The sequence below is a fragment of the Heterodontus francisci genome, unplaced genomic scaffold (genome assembly GCF_036365525.1).
Source record: "Heterodontus francisci isolate sHetFra1 unplaced genomic scaffold, sHetFra1.hap1 HAP1_SCAFFOLD_506, whole genome shotgun sequence".
Lineage (NCBI taxonomy): Eukaryota > Metazoa > Chordata > Chondrichthyes > Heterodontiformes > Heterodontidae > Heterodontus > Heterodontus francisci.
The window spans coordinates 593,001-610,957 of record NW_027140876.1 but is presented as its reverse complement, the minus strand read 5'-3'; the positions used below and the strand labels follow the sequence as shown (position 1 = coordinate 610,957).

Genomic DNA, 17,957 nt, shown 5'->3' with positions numbered 1-17,957 from the left:
CTATAGAGGTGGAACGAGCGTACTTGGTGATGGAGTGAACTTGAGGTTGGAATCTCATCTCAGGGTCATATATGATGCCAATTAACAAATTGCAATTCTCCCTGACTGGGTTTACAGTTATATTGCAATTATACATACATATCTTCATCAAGAAGTTGCACACTTTCAATGATTGCAGCTATCAATATATTCCATCATAACTATAATTGTTTGAGAATGATTAATTTATTCTGTTAGTGATGGGCCATTCTGATCAATGAGACTGGTCTGTGCATTGTGATCAGTGAATTAAACATGATCTTTTCAGTTCAGTTTTTCCTTTTTATTTGTTACCAGATCAGAGCAATTTTAATATTGTGATCTAATGTTGATGCAAGTTCAGCCCAACCTAGAAAACAGACACGTTCCCATCAGCTGGACTCTGCTTCAGCTGGAGTAACCTCTTCAATCAAATCCATTACTCAAAAATACACATAACATTCACTCGTGACCAGGTGTTTCGAGACAAAAACTAATCTCACTTCACAATTCATTGCATGGCTTCCTGCTGGATAATTGTGTTTTTTTTTAAATCTGTTCTTGGACCATGAGCATTGCTGGCCAGGCAATGAATTTATTGTCCATCCCTCATTGCTCTTGGGAAGGTGGTGGTGAGCTGCCTTCTTACACCACTGCAGTCGTGAGCAGGAGGTACACCCACAGTGCTGTAGAGATATTTGCCCCGATTCCCAATGGTTTGAATATTATTCTGGTTCCTTGATGTCGCACTTGATCAAATGCTCCAGCACTACAGGCGGGTTGCTGTCAGGGCCCACAGCCTGTGCTGTATCCAGTGCCTTCAGCTGTTCCTTGATATTATGTGGAGCGAATCTAACCGGCTGAAGATTAGAATCTGTGATACTGGGGACCTCAGGAGGAGGTTGAGATGGATTATTCACTCGCCACTTCTGGCTGAAGGTGCTAACAAATGCTTCAGCTTTGCTTTTTACATTGAGGTGTTAAGATCCACCATCATTGAGGATGGGATGGTTTCATGATCATTATCAATGATACCAGGTTTTCATTCCAGATTTGTTAATCATTGAATTTAAATTCCTCCAGCTGCCGCGGTCGTGTTTGAACTGATGTCTCCGGAACATTAGTTAGACTCCCCCCAGTCTCATTCTCACCACTTCCCACCTCACCTTGTAACCTTTCTGTACAGTCTACAGGACCAGAGTTTCTCAGAGTAAATGGGACTTGCTCTTAACTTTCCCCCCAGTCGATCTAAAGAAGCTCTTTGAATGGGAAGGGTTCTCTCTGGTTGGTGCACTCGCAATCCTGTGCTGGTTCACCTGCAGTTGTTCCTCAGTCTACAGACCCTCAGTCCAGTTGTGGACCTTTCTCATCACGATCATTTACCAAGAGATCTATCGCACAACCAGAGAAACTGGGAAAAATATTGAGGGTTACACACTGTCTGATCTCACTGGATCCACCCTCCCCGGGTTAGACAATGTCTGATCTTACCGGGTCCATCCTCCCCAGATTAAACACTGTCGAATCTCACTGGTCCACAGAGTGAGACAGCACTGAAACAGGCCCTTCGGCAAACAGAGTCTCTGAAGACCAACAACCACACATTTATACGAATTCGACATTAATCCCATATTCCCTACCACATCACCACCATTTTCCTACCACCTACCTACACTAGGTGCAATTAACAATGGCCAATTTACCTATCAACCTGCGTCTTTGGCTGTGGGAGAAAACCGGAGCACCCAGCAGAAACCCACGCAGTCACAGGGAGAACTTGCAAACTCCGCACAGTCAGTACCCAGAATCGAACCCGGGTCAATAGAGCTGTGAGACTGCAGTGCTAACCACTGCACCACTGTGTCACCCATCCACCCCAGGTTACACACTGTCTGATCTCACTGGGTCCATCGTCCCCGGGTTACACACTGTCTGATCTCACTGGGTCCATCCTCCCCGGGTTACACACTGCCTGATCTGCCTTGGTCCATCCTCCCCGGGTTACACACTGTCTGATCACACTGGGTCCATCCTCCCCGGGGTACACACTGCCTGATCACACTGGGTCCATCCTCCCCAGGTTACACACTGTCTGATCTCACTGGGTCCATCCTCCCCGGTTACACACTGTCTGATCACACTGGGTCCATCCTCCCCAGGTTACACACTGTCTGATCTCACTGGGTCCATCCTCCCCGGGTTACACACTGCCTGATCTGCCTTGGTCTATCCTCCCCGGGTTACACACTGTCTGATCTCACTGGGTTCATCCTCCCCGGGGTTATTCACTGTGTGATCACACTGGGTCCATCCTCCCGGGTTACACGCTGTCTGATCACACTGGGTCCATTCTCCCCGGGTTATTCACTGTCTGATCTCACTGGGTCCATCCTCCCCCGGGTTATTCACTGTCTGATCTCACTGGGTCCATCCTCACCGGGGTTATTCACTGTGTGATCACACTGGGTCCATCCTCCCGGGTTATTCACTGTCTGATCACACTGGGTCCATCCTCCCCGGGTTACACACTGTCCGATCACACTGGGTCCATCCTCCCTGGGCTACACACTGGCCGATCACACTGGGTCCATCCTCCCGGGTTACACACTGTCTGATCTCACTGGGTTCATCCTCCCCGGGTTATTCACTGTCTGATCTCACTGGGTCCATCCTCCCCGGGTTACACACTGTCTGATCTCACTGGGTTCATCCTCCCCGGGTTACACACTGTCTGATCACACTGGGTCCATCCTCGGCGGGTTACACACTGTCTGATCACACTGGGTCCATCCTCCCCGGGTTACACACTGTCTGACCACACTGGGTCCATCCTCCCTGGGTTACACACTGTCTGATCACACTGGGTCCATCCTCCCCGGGGTACACACTGTCTGATCACACTGGGTCCATCCTCCCCGGATTACACACTATCTGATCACACAGGGTCCATCCTCCCCGGATTACACACTATCTGATCACACAGGGTCCATCCTCCCCAGGTTACACACTGTCTGATCTCACTGGGTCCCTCCTCTCCGCGATGCACACTGTCTGATCACACTGGGTCGATCCTCCCCGGGTTACACATTGTCTGATCTCACTGGGTCCATCCTCCCCGGGTTACACACTGTCTGATCTCACTGGGTCCATCCTCCCCAGGTTACACACTCTCTGATCTCACTGGGTCCATCCTACCCTGCTTACACAATGTCTGATCACACTGGGTCCATCCTCCCCGGGTTACACACTGTCTCATCTCACTGGGTCCATCCTCCCCGGGTTACACACTGTCTCATCTCACTGGGTCCATCCTCCCCGGGTTACACACTGTCTCATCTCACTGGGTCCATCCTCCCCGGGTTATTCACTGTCTGATCTCACTGGGTACCATCCTCCCCGGGTTACACACTGTCTGATCACACTGGGTCCATCCTCCCCGGGTTACACACTGTCTGATCACACTGGGTCCATCCTCCCCGGGTTACACACTGTCTGATCACACTGGGTCCATCCTCCCCGGGTTACACATTGTCCGATCTCACTGGGTCCATCCTCCCCTGCTTGCATACTGTCTCATCTCACTGGGTCCATCCTCCCCGGGTTACACACTGTCTCATCTCACTGGGTCCATCCTCCCCGGGTTGCAGTGTCTGATCTCACTGGGTCCATCCTCCCCAGGTAAAACACTGTCTGATCGCACTGGTCCAGAGAGTGATACAGCACTGAAACAGGCCCCTCGGCCCACCGAGTCTGCGCCGACCAACAACCACCCATTTATACAAATTGGACATTAATCCCATATTCCCTACCACATCACCACCATTTTCCTACCACCTACCTACACTTGGGGTAATTTCAATGGCCAAGTTACCTATCAACCTGCAACTCTTTGGCTGTGGGAGGAAACCGGAGCACCCAGCAGAAACCCACGCAGTCAGAGGGAGAACTTGCAAACTCCGCACAGGCAGCACCCAGAACCGAACCCGGGTCGTTGGAGCTTGTGAGACTGTGGTGCTAACCACTGCACCACTGTGTCACCCATCCTCCCTGGGTTACACACTGTCTGATCTCACTGGGTCCATCCTCCCCGGGTTACTCACTGTCTGATCACACTGGGTCCATCCTCCCCGGGTTACACACCGTCTGATCACACTGGGTCCATCCTCCCCGGGTTACACACTGTCTGATCACACTGGGTCCATCCTCCCCGGGTTACACACTGTCTGATCACACTGGGTCCATCCTCCCCAGGTTACACACTGATCACACTGGGTGCATCCTCCCCGGGTTACACACTGTCTGATCACACTGGGTCCATCCTCCCCCGGTTTACACACTGTCTGATCACACTGTGTCCATCCTCCCCCGGGCTACACACTGTCTGATCACACTGGGTGCATCCTCCCCAGGTTACACACTGTCTGATCACACTGGGTGCATCCTCCCCACGTTACACACTGTCTGATCACACTGGGTCCATCCTCCCCTGGGTTACACACAGACTGATCACACTGGGTCCATCCTCCCCCGGGTTACACACTGTCTGATCACACTGGGTCCATCCTCCCCCGGGTTACACACTGTCTGATCACACTGGGTCCATCCTCACCGGGTTACACACTGTCTGATCACACTGGGTCCATCCTCACCGGGTTACACACTGTCTGATCACACTGCGTCCATCCTCCCCCGGGTTACACACTGTCTGATCACACTGGGTCCATCCTCCCCCAGGTTACACACTGTCTGATCACACTGGGTCCATCCTCCCTGGGTTGCACACTGTGTGATCACACTGGGTCCATCCTCCCGGGTTATTCACTGTCTGATCACACTGGGTCCATCCTCCCCGGGTTACACACTGTCCGATCACACTGGGTCCATCCTCCCTGGGCTACACACTGGCCGATCACACTGGGTCCATCCTCCCGGGTTACACACTGTCTGATCTCACTGGGTTCATCCTCCCCGGGTTATTCACTGTCTGATCTCACTGGGTCCATCCTCCCCGGGTTACACACTGTCTGATCTCACTGGGTTCATCCTCCCCGGGTTACACACTGTCTGATCACACTGGGTCCATCCTCGGCGGGTTACACACTGTCTGATCACACTGGGTCCATCCTCCCCGGGTTACACACTGTCTGACCACACTGGGTCCATCCTCCCTGGGTTACACACTGTCTGATCACACTGGGTCCATCCTCCCCGGATTACACACTATCTGATCACACAGGGTCCATCCTCCCCGGATTACACACTATCTGATCACACAGGGTCCATCCTCCCCGGATTACACACTATCTGATCACACTGGGTCCATCCTCCCCGGGTTACACACTGTCTGACCACACTGGGTCCATCCTCCCCAGGTTACACACTGTCTGATCTCACTGGGTCCCTCCTCTCCGCGATGCACACTGTCTGATCACACTGGGTCGATCCTCCCCGGGTTACACATTGTCTGATCTCACTGGGTCCATCCTCCCCGGGTTACACACTGTCTGATCTCACTGGGTCCATCCTCCCCAGGTTACACACTCTCTGATCTCACTGGGTCCATCCTACCCTGCTTACACAATGTCTGATCACACTGGGTCCATCCTCCCCGGGTTACACACTGTCTCATCTCACTGGGTCCATCCTCCCCGGGTTACACACTGTCTCATCTCACTGGGTCCATCCTCCCCGGGTTACACACTGTCTCATCTCACTGGGTCCATCCTCCCCGGGTTATTCACTGTCTGATCTCACTGGGTACCATCCTCCCCGGGTTACACACTGTCTGATCACACTGGGTCCATCCTCCCCGGGTTACACACTGTCTGATCACACTGGGTCCATCCTCCCCGGGTTACACATTGTCCGATCTCACTGGGTCCATCCTCCCCTGCTTGCATACTGTCTCATCTCACTGGGTCCATCCTCCCCGGGTTACACACTGTCTCATCTCACTGGGTCCATCCTCCCCGGGTTGCAGTGTCTGATCTCACTGGGTCCATCCTCCCCAGGTAAAACACTGTCTGATCGCACTGGTCCAGAGAGTGATACAGCACTGAAACAGGCCCCTCGGCCCACCGAGTCTGCGCCGACCAACAACCACCCATTTATACAAATTGGACATTAATCCCATATTCCCTACCACATCACCACCATTTTCCTACCACCTACCTACACTTGGGGTAATTTCAATGGCCAAGTTACCTATCAACCTGCAACTCTTTGGCTGTGGGAGGAAACCGGAGCACCCAGCAGAAACCCACGCAGTCATAGGGAGAACTTGCAAACTCCGCACAGGCAGCACCCAGAACCGAACCCGGGTCGTTGGAGCTTGTGAGACTGTGGTGCTAACCACTGCACCACTGTGTCACCCATCCTCCCTGGGTTACACACTGTCTGATCTCACTGGGTCCATCCTCCCCGGGTTACTCACTGTCTGATCACACTGGGTCCATCCTCCCCGGGTTACACACCGTCTGATCACACTGGGTCCATCCTCCCCGGGTTACACACTGTCTGATCACACTGGGTCCATCCTCCCCGGGTTACACACTGTCTGATCACACTGGGTCCATCCTCCCCAGGTTACACACTGATCACCATGGGTGCATCCTCCCCGGGTTACACACTGTCTGATCACACTGGGTCCATCCTCCCCCGGTTTACACACTGTCTGATCACACTGTGTCCATCCTCCCCCGGGCTACACACTGTCTGATCACACTGGGTGCATCCTCCCCAGGTTACACACTGTCTGATCACACTGGGTGCATCCTCCCCACGTTACACACTGTCTGATCACACTGGGTCCATCCTCCCCCGGGTTACACACAGACTGATCACACTGGGTCCATCCTCCCCCGGGTTACACACTGTCTGATCACACTGGGTCCATCCTCCCCCGGGTTACACACTGTCTGATCACACTGGGTCCATCCTCACCGGGTTACACACTGTCTGATCACACTGGGTCCATCCTCACCGGGTTACACACTGTCTGATCACACTGGGTCCATCCTCCCCCGGGTTACACACTGTCTGATCACACTGGGTCCATCCTCCCCCAGGTTACACACTGTCTGATCACACTGGGTCCATCCTCCCCGGGTTGCACACTGTCTGATCACACTGGGTCCATCCTCCCCCGGGTTACACACTGTCTGATCACACTGGGTCCATCCTCCCCCGGGTTACACACTGACTGATCACACTGGATCCATCCTCCCCGGGTTACACACTGCCTGATCTGCCTTGGTCCATCCTCCCCGGGTTACACACTGTCTGATCTCACTGGGTTCATCCTCCCCGGGGTTATTCACTGTGTGATCACACTGGGTCCATCCTCCCGGGTTACACACTGTCTGATCTCACTGGGTCCATCCTCCCCCGGGTTACACACTGACTGATCACACTGGATCCATCCTCCCCGGGTTATTCACTGTGTGATCACACTGGGTCCATCCTCCCGGGTTACACACTGTCTGATCTCACTGGGTCCATCCTCCCCCGGGTTACACACTGACTGATCACACTGGATCCATCCTCCCCGGGTTATTCACTGTCTGATCTCACTGGGTCCATCCTCCCCGGGGTTATTCACTGTGTGATCACACTGGGTCCATCCTCCCGGGTTATTCACTGTGTGATGACACTGGGTCCATCCTCCCCGGGTTACACACTGGCCGATCACACTTGGTCCAACCTCCCGGGTTACACACTGTCCGATCACACTGGGTCCATCCTCCCTGGGTTACACACTGGCCGATCACACTGGGTCCATCCTCCCGGGTTACACACTGTCTGATCTCACTGGGACCATCCTCCCCGGGTTATTCACTGTCTGATCTCACTGGGTCCATTCTCCCCGGGTTACACACTGTCTGATCACACTGGGTCCATCCTCACCGGGTTACACACTGTCTGATCACACTGGGTCCATCCTCCCCGGGTTACACACTGTCTGATCACACTGGGTCCATTCTCCCCAGGTTCCACAGTGTCTGATCTCACTGGGTCCATCCTCCCCAGGTAAAACACTGTCTGATCGCACTGGTCCAGAGAGTGATACAGCACTGAAACAGGCCCCTCGGCCCACCGAGTCTGCGCCGACCAACAACCACCCATTTATACAAATTGGACATTAATCCCATATTCCCTACCACATCAGCACCATTTTCCTACCACCTACCTACACTTGGGGTAATTTCAATGGCCAAGTTACCTATCAACCTGCAACTCTTTGGCTGTGGGAGGAAACCGGAGCACCCAGCAGAAACCCACGCAGTCATAGGGAGAACTTGCAAACTCCGCACAGGCAGCACCCAGAACCGAACCCGGGTCGTTGGAGCTTGTGAGACTGTGGTGCTAACCACTGCACCACTGTGTCACCCATCCTCCCTGGGTTACACACTGTCTGATCTCACTGGGTCCATCCTCCCCGGGTTACTCACTGTCTGATCACACTGGGTCCATCCTCCCTGGGTTACACACTGTCTGATCACACTGGGTCCATCCTCCCCGGGTTACACACTGTCTGATCACACTGGGTCCATCCTCCCCGGGTTACACACTGTCTGATCACACTGGGTCCATCCTCCCCCGGGTTACACACTGACTGATCACACTGGATCCATCCTCCCCGGGTTACACACTGTCTGATCTCACTGGGTTCATCCTCCCCGGGGTTATTCACTGTGTGATCACACTGGGTCCATCCTCCCGGGTTACACACTGTCTGATCACACTGGGTCCATCCTCCCGGGTTACACACTGTCTGATCACACTGGGTCCATCCTCCCCGGGTCATTCACTGTCTGATCTCACTGGGTCCATCCTCCCCGGGGTTATTCACTGTGTGATCACACTGGGTCCATCCTCCCGGGTTATTCACTGTGTGATCACACTGGGTCCATCCTCCCCGGGTTACACACTGGCCGATCACACTGGGTCCAATCTCCCGGGTTACACACTGGCCGATCACACTGGGTCCATCCTCCCCGGGTTACACACAGTCTGATCACACTGGGTCCATCCTCCCCCGGGTTACACACTGGCCGATCACACTGGGTCCATCCTCCCCCGGGTTACACACTGTCTGATCACACTGGGTCCATCCTCCCCGGGTTCCTCACCGTCACTCACAGTTTGATCCGGACTCCGGTCCCTTCGCTGCGTCTCTCCCCAGCACGAGATCGCGGACATGCGCAGTCGGCGGGGCTGCGATTGTTTGTGGCTTCAGCACGTGACTGTACGTGGGCGGGGTAACCTTGGTGGATGGGCGTGACTTTGGACAGACCGTGTCTGGAGTGGTGGAGGCATCTGTCAACCTCCTGTTCTCAGCCATTGGGAGGAGTTCACGACCCGGGATATGTTAATTTATTCAGAAATCGGAGCGAATGATGTTGGACCAAGTGATCATGTGACAGCGTCTGGAGAAACAGAGTTTCCGGTTCAGGGCGGGGTTGGGGAGACGGTGATGTCGTGGGAATGGCAGGACTTTTATGATTAAGTGTCCTTTGGACGCAGGTTTAAATACTACCACGGTAATTAATCATTAGTCTCAGTGATGGTGCCATGAAACTATTAGCAATTGTTATAAAAACCCATTTGGTTCATTTTTGCCCTTTAGTGACGGAAATCTGCCATCTTTACCAGACCTGGCCTACATGTGACTCCAGACCACAGCAATGTGGTGGATTCCTCATTGCCTAGGAAGTCACTCAGTTGTCAAGGGCAATTAGGGATGAGCAGTAAATGCTGGTCTTGCCAGTAGAAGTGAGAGGTTTAAAGCTCATGCAAAGGCAGGAAAAGGGAAGGAGGGAGGCCATGAGAAAAGGGAAAGACCCTCCGAAGGGCAGGAAACGTCTTGGGCTGTCTGCTCCAGAGAATGGTATGTTCTGCAAATGTACATTATAAATATCACCTGAAATGGCAAAACTTATGAGGCACCTCATGTACTGTGTTGAAAGAAACATCTGTATTGCACTTTAGGAAATGGCAAATTTGAATTGTTATATCAGATTTTTACAGATTTCATGAGTAAAGTTTTTTTTGGGAAAAAGAGTCCATGGGAAAATGTTTGATGTAGCCAGGAGAAAGTCTATAGGAAGAAGGATGATGGGGGCAGAGGGGAGTCAATGAGAAAAGGGAAGATGGACAATGACACAGGGAAGAAAAGTGAAGATGGTTTAGAGGAGGTGTTAATGGGAGTCAACACCAACAGTTGTTGGACAAAAACAAAGGAAGTTAAATAAACCTGGAGTGGAGGTTCTCTCTTGTTGCTGTTAAAATGTGTGCTGGCTTCAGAGGATGTAGAGTCAAATTGTCCCTCGAGCTTAGGCTGAGTTTCATTGGAACAGGGCAGGTGGCCAAGGACAGAGTGGGAATGGAGACCAGAATAAAAAAGACAGGTGACTGGGAGCTTGGGGTAATGTTCACCAACAGACCGGAGGAGTGCACAAACTGAGCATCCGATCTGCGTTTAGTCTCCCCAGTGTCGAGAAAATAGTGTTGTGTGCAGCAAATACAGTTGCTAACCTGAAAGGAATACAAGTAAATTTCTATTTTCTCTAGAAGGTGAGATTGGGGCCCTCGATGATAAAGGAGGAGATAAAAGGGCATCTCCTGATTTACTTTCATTTACCCGATCCCTCTTGTACACCTTAATATCTGGTAGATTTAGTTAGAATCATAGAAAGTTTAAGACACAGAAAGAGGCCACTTGCCCATTGTGTCTGTGCTGCCTGATAAATGATCCACCTATTCTAATCCCACCTTGCAGATTACAGCACTTGAGGTGCATATCCAGACTTCTTTTGAATGAGTTGAGGGATTCTGCCTCAACTACCCTTTCAGGCAGTGTGTTCCAGACCCCCCCCCCGGGCCATTTCCCTCATCGCTCCTCTTATTTTTCTCCCAACCACTTAAAGTCTATGCCCCCTAGTCACTGACCTCTCTGCTAAGGTGAATAGGCCCTTCACCTCCACCTCCTAGGCCCCTCAAAATTATGTACATTTCAATCAGATCTCCCCTCGGCCTTCTCTGTTCCAAGGAGAACCACCCCAGCCTATCCAATTCTTTCCTCATAGCTGCATTTTTCTAGTCCTGGCAACATCCTCATAAATCTCCTCTATAACCTCCCTAGTGCAATTACATCCTTTCTGTAATGAGGTGACCAGAACTGCACACAGTACTCAAGTTGTGGCCTAACCAATGAGTTATACGGTTCCAGTATAACCTCCCTGTCGTTATATTCTATACCTCGGCTAATAAAGGAAAGAATTCCACATGCCTTTTAGCCACCTTATCGACCTGTCCTGCTACCTTCAGGGACCTGTGGACGTTCACTCCAAGGTCCCTCACTTCCTCTACGCTTCTCAGTACTTTCCCATTAATTGTGTATTCCTTTGCCTTGTTTGACCTCCCCAAGTGCATCACTTCACACTTCGCCATGTTGAATTCCATTTTCCACTTTTTTGCCCATCTGACCAGTCCATTGATATCTTCCTGCAGCCGATAGCTATCCACCTCGCTATCTGCCATATGGAGAATCTGTGCGTTGTTTGCAAACTTCGTGATCATGACTCCTACATTTATGGCCAAATCGTTAATATATACCACAAAAAGCTGGGGCCCCAGTCCTGAGCCCTGCGGAACGCCACTGGAAACAGTCCTCCAGTCACAAAAACACCCGTCAACAATTACCCTTTGTTTCCTGCCACTGAGCCAATTTTATATCCACCTTCCAGTGATTCCAATAATTTGCCCACTACTGAGGTTAGACTGACTGGCCTGTAATTATTCCCTCGCCTGACCATCTTGCAGCCATGTCTCAGTAATGTCTACCATGTCATATCCTCCAAGTTGACTCTGTGCTTGTATTTCTATTTTTATATATTTTTATATTTGTCTTGAGGAACTCTTCTTTTGGATTTTGACACCCCCCCCCCCCCCAACAACCTGTGCTTCTGCTGTTATATTTTAATCAAATGTTTCTTATTTCTTCCCCCCACATTTAATTTCTTCACATTTTTTGTTTTCCCTTTACCCGTAGAGAGTAAATCACAGTTTCCAACTGTTACTCTAATCTCTTCCCTTTCATTTGCTTTTGAACTATTATTTATAATTAATTATTCTATGACTACCTTTTCCACCTGATCCCTTCCCTCCATTTACTAGTTTAAAGTCCTTGTTACTGCCTTGGTTACTGGTGAGGTTTCAGCTGGAGTATTGTGTACAATTCTGGGCACCACATTTCAGCAAGTCCTTGGAGGGGGTACAGAGGAGATTTAATAGGATGATACAGTGGTAAATGTCCTCACCTCCAACAGTGTTCATTAGTCAGCTGCTGACACCCTGTGAGATATGGTAAATGTATTCAAACAGAAACACCAACCAGGACACATCTGCATGAACACATGGACAATGTCACTGCTCAGAGACCAGAGGAATCACACCCAGATATATATTGTGTTTGTGAATAGTTATTATATTCATAAAGCACCATAATTTAATACTGAAACTCCATAAACCAAAATATTAAACACAAATCTGTAAATAAAATACTACAATACCACCAGACTGTATAAAACCAAGTGAAGGATCATTTCATTAATCAAATATCAGTTGCACCATATTTCCCTGTAGAATATTCACTAACTCAGAACTGTGTACTACACCTTAGACCATTCTATCATTTACATTTTATCATTTATTTATAAAATTTAGAAGGTTGAGGGGTGATTTGTTCAAGGCTTTTAGGATTTTGAAAGGAATTGATGGGGTAAATAGAGAAACATTTTCAGCTAGTGGGGGAGTGCAGGACAAGGGAACATAACCTGCAAATCAGAGTCAGGCCATTCAGGAGTGAAGTTCAGAAACACTTTTTCACTCACAGGCTGGTGGAATGTGGAACTCCCTCCCAGTAAAGGCAGGACATCCGAGCTCAATGAATCATTTTAGATTGAGATCATAGATTTTTCTGAGGCAAGTGTATTCAGGGATATGGAGCTAAGACGGGTGGATGGAATGAGGATACAGGCCAGCCACGAACTCACTGACTGGCGGAACAGGCTCGAGGGGCTGAATGGCCTACTCCTGTTCCTGTGTTCCAGTGATTGCGTAAGTAAATATTACCGATGGGTGTTCCTGTGCAGAGTCTCGGATGACAAGACCCCATCTGTTACTGGGTTGTAGAGATCAAAATTATGAGGGAGTTAGATAGGAAGAAACTTCCAGAAACTTTTTCCCTTAGCGGAGGTGTCAATAACCAGGTGGCATAGATTTAAGGTAAGGGGCAGGAGGTTTAGAGGGGATTTGAGGAAAAATATTTTCACCCAGAGGGTGGTTGGAATCTGGAACACACTGCCTGAAGAGGTGGCAGAGGCAGGAACCCTCACAACATTTAAGAAGTATTTAGATGAGCACTTGAAACGTCATACTAAACAAGGCTACGGGCCAAGTGCTGGAAAATGGGATTAGATTAGATAGGCTTGATGGCCGACATGGACACGGTGGGCCGAAGGGCCTGTTTCTGTGCTGTGTAACTCTATGATGCTATGAATCTATGACTCTATCAGCAGCACTCACTGGGCTGCTGTCTCTGTCACGCCTGAGTGGAGAGTTTATCGTAACCCTCGGGAAATGATCAATCCCACAACTAACTGATGCACTGATGGGGGCAGCAGGGAGGACTGATGTCATGTTTAACAAGGCAATGTTCTCCTTCCCATTATAATATTTTTGTCTGACCCTCCTATTAATATTACATTTATTACAGAGCATCAGAATCTGGGAACGCCTGTCACCACCAAACCGGGAGAAGATCCAACATCTTCAACAAGAATGAGAATGGACACAGGTCGGTTCACAAAATACTTTAAATATAATGTCTCTCCTGACAAGGGTCCAGATCTCATAGAAGAACCTGCAGCTCACACAGGAAGATGGCCCAGGGCAGGGGCTGAGTAGAAAGAGGGAAGTGAGTGACCATCTAGAGGGCACTGCAATCACAGGTACAGAGATTCCCTGAATACTGGAAGCGTCCAATAGATACCTGGTATTGGGGTCTGTAAGGTGGATAGAGACAGTGACTCAGTGGAAGATCTCCCTGAAAAACACTGTGACACCAGGAAGCAGGAGGCCACCCCGAGTGGGGTGGGGTGAGAGACAGGTGGGGCACAGGAATAGGAGAATGATAGTGGTGGGAGATTCTATAGTCAGGGGAATAGACAGACTCTTCTACAGCCCTGAGCAGGTCCCGAATGGTAAGTTACGACCCTGGTGCCAGAAGGAAGAACATCTTGGAGCAGTAGGACCATCTCTGGGAAGGATAGGAGAGCAGAGAATATCCAGGGTTAGAACCAGTAACACAGATAGAAATCGGGTTATAGAGGGAATATTAAAATTTCGACTCTAGGCTGGTAAACAAGGCTTCAGGGTGGTGATTCTGGATTGTTTTGCACTGGCTGTTTATGGAGGTAAGTATAAGACAGGTCAAGGTGCAGTTCACATTCTTGGGGCACGAGAGTGGGTTCAGGGAGAAGGGAAGAAATGGTGACAATCTGAACTGATCAACTTCAATTACATTACAGTAAAGCTGAATGGAGCAATGGGAAGGATATCAGTTAATGTGACTGGAGAGTGGGAAATATCCGAATCTGAGACTAGAGAGTGGAATTAATAAAACTTGAAAAAAGAACAGAAGATTTATGAAATAGTGAAAGGTTCTTAGCAGGAATGAAAGGAAAGATGTTTTGGAGTGGTGAAGATAAAGTCACTGGGTGGAAGAAAAAAACGAAAAATCAATATAAGAGACAACTGGAGCTGGTATTGAGCGATGTGTCTGTGAATATGCAAATCATTCCAAACACATTTGACTAGTCAGAAGGGTGAGAGATGTGATCTGGTATCTACAAGATAGAGCCTGTGTTTTCACAGCATTCGGAGGGAAATGTTCTTGGTTATAATGCAGTAGATGTAATTTATCTGGATTTTCAAAATGCTTTCGATAAGGTGCCTCAGAAAAATGAATGAATCAGGTCAGAGAATGTGGAGTCAGGGAACAAGTAGCAGAATGGATTTCTAGCTGGTTTCAAGACAGAAAGCAGAGAGTGGGAGTAAAAGGTAGTTAGACAGAGAGGCAGAAGATGGGAAGTGGTGCCCCATGGGGATTAGTGCTGTGACCACTGCTGTTCACAATTTACATTCACAATTTGGACTTTGGAATCTAAAACACAATTTCTAAATTTGTGGATGAAGCCAAAGAGTGGGGGATGGTCAATACTGAGGAGGACAATAACAAATTACAGAAGGACATTAATAAACTTACAGAATGGGCAAATCATTGGCAAACAAAGTTAATCACAGATAAATGTGAGATAGTACGTTTTGAGAGGAAGAATAGGGAGGTCACTTATTACTTGGAAGGTGCGAGTCTAGATGAGGTAGAGGAACAAAGGGATCTTGGAATTCAAACACACCAATCACTAAAAGTTGCACCACAGGTTAGCAAGGCCATTAAAAAAAGAGACTAAACACGAGGCTTTCGATCTAGAGGGATAGAATTGAGAAGTAGGCAAGTTATGCTGAACTTGTATCGAACCTTGTTTAGATGACACTTCAAATACTCCATGCAGTTCTGGTCGCCATATTATAAAAAGGATATAAAGGCACAGGAGAGGATGCAGAAGCAATTTATAAGGATGATATCAGAAATGCTTAGGTATCAGGAAAGGATTGACAGCCTGGGAGGGGAGAGACCATGATCAGTGGCCTTTGATCCTGTTCCAGGAAAACATTGAGCAAAAACACTAGTGCTTCAGGCCAAGGAGTCCGTTACACCGTTAGGGTGGTGGTAAAGGATAATAAAGAGGATGTGTCTGTCAACCATACCTTCTTCATGAAGAAAATCCTGACTGAATGATGTGGATTCCAAGCTGTGGACATCTTCTGTCTACAGGACTTCCTCAGCAGTGGATATTTCAATGTGACATTCAAGAACATGACGGGATGCATCACGTTCCTGAAGGTCTTCAAGGAGAGAGGAAACCAGGCACCGCTGTCGATCCTCACGGCGGAGCCACTCTTCACGTGCCATCGCAACACAACCAGGTGGTGGTGATCCACCTCTACAACCCCCCATGTTCCTGTCATGGATGTGCTCACTTTTCCTCACCAGATACATCAAGGTGGCCGGCAGCAGTACTGAGGTCAAGGACCCATTTAGGATTCGGACCGGCAAGTGACAGGTCATGGTGACCTTGAAGATCGATGCCAATGGAGCTATCATCCATCCTCCCTCCAGCTTCGCTATCGAGAGAAGTCGAGGCTCCTTGGTCTACGCAGGGCAGCCCAGTGTTCGTCAGACCTGTGACAAATCTGGTCACGTGGCGGCCAACTGCATCACTGCCGTCTGCAAGAACTGCAAACAGGACGGCCATCACACAAAGGACTGTAAGCAGAGTAAGTGCTGCAACCTGTGTGGTGGGGCAGGTCACCTCTACAAAACCTGTCCCAGTTACGCACAGGCGACAAGATCACAGGAAAGGCTGGAGGAAGGAACGGTGAACATGACTCGTGCTGCAAAGGAGCCCAGCAACCTTACCGCAGCGAGGGAAATCCATCTGAGAAGGAGAGGAAAGGGGACCCTTGCTTTTCCTGATATATATTAATGACCTAGACCTTGGTGTACAGGGCACAATTTCAAAGTTTGCAGATGATACGAAATTTGGAAGCATTGTGAAATGTGAGAATGATAGTGTCGAGCTTCAAAAGGACATAGACAAGTTGGTGGAATGGGCAGATAGGTGGCAGATGCAGAGAAATGTGAGGTGATTCATTTTGATCGGAAGAACATGAAGAGACAATATAAAATAAAAGGAACAATTCTAAAGTGGGTGTAGGAGCAGAGGGACCGAGGTGTTTTTGTGCATAAGTCATTGAAGATGGCAGGACAGGTTGCAAGAGCAATTAATAAAGCATACAGTATCCTGGGCTTTATTAATAGGGGCATAGAGTACAAGAGCAAGGAGGTTATGTTGAACTTGTAGAAGAAACTAGTTCGGCCTCAGCTGGAGTATTGTGTTCAATTCTGGAGAAAGACGTGCGGGCATTGGAGAGAGTACAGAGGAAATTCACAAGAATGTTCCAGGGATGAGGAATTTCGGTTATGAGGATAGATTGGAGAAGTTAGGACTGTTTTCCTTGGAGAAGAGAAGGCTGAGAGGTGATTTGATAGAGGTATTCAAAATCATGAGGAGTCTGGACAAAGTAGATAGAGAGAAACTGTTCCCACTCGTGAAAGGATCAAGAATGAGAGGACACCGATTTCAAATATTTGGTAAGAGAAGGAAAAGTGAAATGAGGAAAAATGTTTTCATGCAGCGAGTGGTCAAGGTCTGGAATGCGCTGCCTGAGATCGTGGTGGAGGCAGGTTCAACTGAAGCATTCAAAAGGGAATTAGACAGTTGTTTGAAAAGGAAGAATGTGCAGGGTTATGGGGTGAAGGCGGGGGGTTGGAACTCGGGGAGTTGCTCTGTCAGAGGGCCGATGCAGACATGATGGGCCGACTGGCCTCCTTCTGTACTGTAACGATTCTGTGATTCTGGGAGGCAGCTGCAACCAGTGACCCAGCACCTACCCTGTGCCTGGAAACTCCTCCTCAACAGACAATCCATGGAGGCGAAGGCAGCAGAGGGAGAAACGGATGAGTGGCAAGTGGTCAAAAAGAAAACCACAAAGAAGCCCCCAAAAAAGGAACAGGTCACCACCCAAACCAGCGGCAAGAGGAGGCTACCTCCTGAGACGGACGACGGCAGCTGCTCCCCATCGGATGAGGAAGGGCTGGAAAGACGGCACATGCAAAAGAAAAGGCAGAACGCAAAGGAGCTGGAAGAGAAAGCCCCACCAGCTCCGTGGCACTGGAAGCAGCAATGGGCCCA

The 17,957-nt window shown here is 49.5% G+C and overlaps 1 protein-coding gene across 5 annotated transcripts in view; it reads left to right on the top strand.

The window, feature by feature from the left end:
• The first annotated feature begins 9,490 nt into the window (after positions 1-9,490).
• The window catches only part of LOC137361316 (NACHT, LRR and PYD domains-containing protein 3-like), a 95,385-nt gene continuing 86,918 nt past the window's right edge, over positions 9,491-17,957 (top strand). For all 5 annotated transcript variants that reach the window (XM_068026212.1, XM_068026214.1, XM_068026206.1 and 2 more), the window contains exons 1-2: positions 9,491-9,907; positions 13,796-13,876. The gene's annotated coding sequence lies outside the window, so the exon portion shown is untranslated. The remainder of the gene's footprint in view (positions 9,908-13,795; positions 13,877-17,957) is intronic.